The sequence below is a fragment of the Echinops telfairi genome, unplaced genomic scaffold, assembly GCF_000313985.2.
Source record: "Echinops telfairi isolate 266 unplaced genomic scaffold, ASM31398v2 ScPeMD7_7467;HRSCAF=8505_1, whole genome shotgun sequence".
NCBI lineage: Eukaryota > Metazoa > Chordata > Mammalia > Afrosoricida > Tenrecidae > Echinops > Echinops telfairi.
The window spans coordinates 29,051,333-29,056,083 of NW_022111368.1; the positions used below are offsets into that span (position 1 = coordinate 29,051,333).

Genomic DNA, 4,751 nt, shown 5'->3' on the forward strand with positions numbered 1-4,751 from the left:
AAAAGCCCCCGTTTAATTAAAACAGCAGCCACAGTGATAAAAAGTACTGAAGTTGCGCTCAAGATAACTAGGGTGACTTCTTGGTTTTATTTCGCTGTCACTGTGGGCTTGAGAACATCAGACTTCCTGAGCCTACCTATAAAATGCAGGTTTTTGTTTTTCCTTTTGTAAATGTTTCAACAGCTTTATTGATGTATAATTTATGTATCATAAAATTCATTCTATAGGTATATTAAAGAGTTGTGCAGTCACGCCAATTTTACAAGGTTTTCATCTGTTGTAATTACTGTTACTGTTTTTTTACTTGAATGATTTTCTTTATATGAAACTCAGAATAGGTAAATCTATAGAGACAGTAGCTAGCTTAATTGTTGCCTACAGCTATAACAAAAGGATGCTGGGGGAAACAGGGAGCTAATAGTAATGGATGTGAGAAAGATGACTTTACTATAATCTTTACTTATTATCGCTGTACAATTGCATCTACTGGACCTGTGGTACTGTGTTAGGGGCTGGTATGCCCTGACAAGTCACTAAAGAGTCAGAGGATTCTCAGGTCATGCTAACAAGCATGAGGACATTTGCTTTCATTTCATTATGGGGAGAAGAGCGGCTGGGTTTAAAGCAGTCTAATATTTGAAGCTGCCAGAATGACCTCAGAAGAAGGTGAATAATTTACTGGAAGATAAATGTTAAATTAAGGCAAAATCAGATAAAGGAGGTGCAGCATAGGGTACATACATATCAAAAAATCCCCTAAAACGACATCTACAGCAGTTTCTAGCAGCTTTGCAGTAGCAGCTGTGATGCTGAAGGCGAGGCAGCCTTCAGGCAAAGGGACCAGTTGTGGACTGTATTAACCTGCAGGCCAGTTTTGCCTTCTGTGTTTCTGTGTAAGAATAGCTACCTAATACCTTACCAGAAACTTTACATACAGATAAAACTCCCTCCCCCACACCTTCCAGTGGGTGCCCATGCCCAGGAACCCTACAGGACAGGGAGAACTGCTCTTGGCATTTTTGAGCCGGCCTTTCTGAACAAGAGAGATCCCTGTCTGTCCCACAGAGCTGAGACTGGTCTGGCTGACCTTGCGGGTTAGCAGCCCAACGTGCAGCCTCTGCACCGCTAGAGCGCTTGACATATGCCAATGAAAAAAAGTCCAAATCAGGAAATGCTGCAGTGTGGACGGACCACTTGTCTGTCCGTGTGTCTGTCGTTCTGGGGCGGCTTGTGTGCTGCTGTGATGCTGGAGGATATGTCACTGTCACTGGGATTTCCAGCATCACCGGCAGGGCCACCCAAAGGGAACAGGTTTCAGCGGAGCTTCCAGGCTAAGAACAGACCATGAAGAACTCCCTCCCCACTTCGGTGAAGGAGCCGCTGAAAACCTGCCGCACAGCTCTGAAACATTGTCTGAGCCCGAAGGCCTGAAGAGTGGTAACAGAACCTTGTCGGAGCTGGTGCCGGAGGGGGGGCCCTTGGGTCAGAGGGCACTGGAAATATGACTGAGGAGGAGCTGATTTCTGAGAGGAGTCGCCATGGTGACACGCCAGTCCAGCAACGCCTGTGGGAGTGGAGCCTTCAGGAGCTTCATTCAAGTCTGCTGATGTCTGGACCCTGGACTGTCAAAGCATGAGTCTAGGAAAAACCGAAGTGGTCAAAAGTGGATCAACACTGGAGGGAGGGTGAGGGAGAAAGGGGGAACCGATCACAAGGATCTACATATTCCCTCCTCCCTGGGGGACAGACAACAGTAAAGTGGATGAAGGGAGACATTGGACAGTGTAAGATATGACAAAATAATAACTTATAAATTATCAAGGGTTCATGAGGGAGGGGAAAAATGAAGAGCTGTTACCATGGGCTCAAGTAGAAAGCAAGTATTTTGAGAATGAGGATGACAACAAATGTACAAATGTGCTTGACACAATGGATGGATGGATGGTGATAAGAGTTGTACGAGCCCAGCAAAATGACTTTTTTTAAATGGATCGACACCATGGCTCCAACAACACGGCATTGATTCATTCTGTTGTTGGCAGGGTTGCCAAGCCCGGACTGACTCCACATTGCTCTGGGGATGCTGGGAATTCTGCGACTTTCATGTTCCTCTCCCCCACCCACTGCTCCTTCTCTCTCAACTAGGGAGAAGAGCAGAACAAGTTGCATGTACGGAACCAAATGTCAAAAGTCGCAATCACTTTTACTTTTCTTACCTGCACTTACTGTGCACCGCCATGCGCTCAGTCGTTCTCCACGAAATGAACCCTGTCGATGTGGACGCCCTCACATCACGGCATTCCCGAGGGGATTGCCAGGAAAGGGAGTCCTCAGGGAGGAAGACATTCGAACGGGCCACACGAGCACGGGCGTCCACCTGGCCCTTCATGCTGTACCCGGTGTCCATGACTGCCCAGCGCTGTCATCAAGAGGTATGGAGTTTCTTTTCATTTTGAATCGCACGTGCAGCTTTTCCATTTCACTTGCCAGGTTCTTCTCCTGGGCTGAATGCTCACTTGGGTACTTGGCCTACACGACAAATTGGTAGTTCTTAAGAGAAAGGGGAATGGCTATAGCGCTTTTTGGAATAGTTGGCCAGCTTTTGTCTGTGATGTGCCAAAGTCCCGTCCCCATCCCCATCCCACCCCCACCCTGAGGGATGGTCAATCATGGGCTGGGTTAGACCATTATCACCCTGCCCAGGAGCCCACTGCAGCTCACTGGCTCCTGAGAGCTGCCGAAGAGTCAGTGTCCGCTCCTGGTGGCCCCACGTGAGCAGTGCAGAAGCACTCCACACAGGTGTGCAAGGCTGGGACCAACCGGAAGCACAGCACCAGGCCTCAGGAGCAGCCAGTTTAACTGTTTGCACCACCAGGGCCACCTGTCTGCTGCCTTTACCCAAAAGGGAAATCACCAAGAATGCAATTAGATTTCCAATAACTAAGCCTTACAGTTCAATTAAAAATACTGTACAACGTAAGGGGGGGAGCGGGGAGGGAGGAGGAAAAATGAGGAGCTGATACCAAGGGCTCAAGTAGAAAGCAAATGTTTTGAGAATGAGGATGGCAACAAATGTACAAATGTGCTTGACACATGGCCGTATGTACGGTAATAAGAGCTGTATGAGCCCCCAATAAAACGATTAAGTAAAAAAACACCAAAAAATACTGTATGACAAATGTGCTTGATCCAATTGATGTAAGGATTATTGTAAGAGCCCCAATAAAATGATTTACGAAAATTAAAAACAATAGTGTGCGTACAGTTAACTGTCAAGTAACAAACGGTCTGTGGCCTCTGCCATACGCTGAGCACACTGAGTCACCCGATGTTCCCACTCTGTGGTCTCCACTCAGGAACGGTGACTCTTACAGGCAAATCCCAAACCAAACCCACTACCCCTGCGTCTGTCCGACTTGCGACGCTGTCGGGCAGGGCAGAACTGCAGGGGCGCGGTTCCAAGACTGTGAATGTTCACACAGAAGTGGGAAGCCTCTTCTTTCTCCTGAGTAAGCTGCTGGTGGTTGCCAACCGTGGACCTTGAGGATCTCAGCCCAATAGCACCCCCTAACATGTTCTCCCTGCTCCTTGCTCTTCCACATCACTCGCAGAGAACACAATCTCACCTCAAGGAACAAAACAGCTAATGGATACTAGGAGGGGGAGAGAGCAACCGAGGGAGACCCTGAGTGATTCCCACCTGCACGCCCGAGGTTCTCCTGGCCCAGCACAGGGAGAAATTGGAAATGCCAAGCAACAAAACATAGACAGAAGCACGAATCCATAATTTACAGACCACACCAAAATAAGTCACAGTTAAAAACATGCCCTCCAGTGGAAGTCTGCTTTGGATGCAGACACGTGGGAGGTGAGCGAGCGGGACAGCTGGTGCATTGAACAAGGGATGGACTGGTAGGAACAGAGGAATAAATGTAAACCGAACAGCTCATAATGACCCTGTGGGACAGAGTAGAACTTAGAACTGCCCTGTGGCTTCTGAGACTGGAACTGTTTATTGGGAGTAGAAGGCCTCCTCTTTCTCCTGAAGACAGGCTGGTGGTTTTGAACTGCTGACTTTGTGGTTAGCAGCTCAGCATGTAACCCACTATGCTGCTGGTGGCTGTGGCTAATGCATGCGTGAGCCCCCCAGCTGCTGTAGGAGAAATAGGCAGCAGTAGTTTCTGTTTAGAAACTGGGTAGGCAGGGCTGCCTGGTCCTTCCGGGACACTGAGTCGCAACCAATTGAATGACAATAGGCTTATCATTATGTGAACTTGCCTGAAACTATAAGTTGAAAAAAACCAACAAACTTAAATGGAAGCACCTTATCTCTAGCCGCACATGCTGAGCACTTATTGAGGTTGCTCTCCTTTGGAATAATGAAATATTAAATGTCATAAAAAGGAGCAGCTGACCCACAGCCCTACAGAGGACAACACCGGAGACACAGTGTGGGAATTGCCACCCAATCTGATCCCGCCACACCGAGGCAAAAACTAAGGGGGTGCAACAGAACAGCAAGGGAAGGGAGTGGCGAGGTCCTTAGGGAATGCTGAAGGTGGACTTTGGGGCCAGGGCGTGGTGCCCCAACAGACTGGACTGGAAAACATTCCTAAAGGCCAACAAACAGTCCTTAAACTAACTACAAGCTTTTCTTTCTTGTTGTGTTTTGTTTTTTTGTCATTGGTTTGTTTTGTTGTATATTGTTGCTTGGTTTTGCTCTGTCTTGTTTTTGTGCATGTTATTATCTC

At 47.7% G+C, this 4,751-nt stretch overlaps 1 long non-coding RNA gene across 1 annotated transcript in view; it reads right to left on the bottom strand.

Moving 5' to 3' along the window:
• Nucleotides 1-68: 68 nt before the first annotated feature.
• LOC123520959 overlaps nt 69-4,751 on the bottom strand; it is a 9,924-nt gene continuing 5,241 nt past the window's right edge. The window contains exons 2-3 of the long non-coding RNA XR_006679467.1: nt 2,217-2,529; nt 69-1,638 (exon numbers count right to left, since the gene is read on the bottom strand). This is a non-coding gene — a long non-coding RNA (uncharacterized LOC123520959). The remainder of the gene's footprint in view (nt 1,639-2,216; nt 2,530-4,751) is intronic.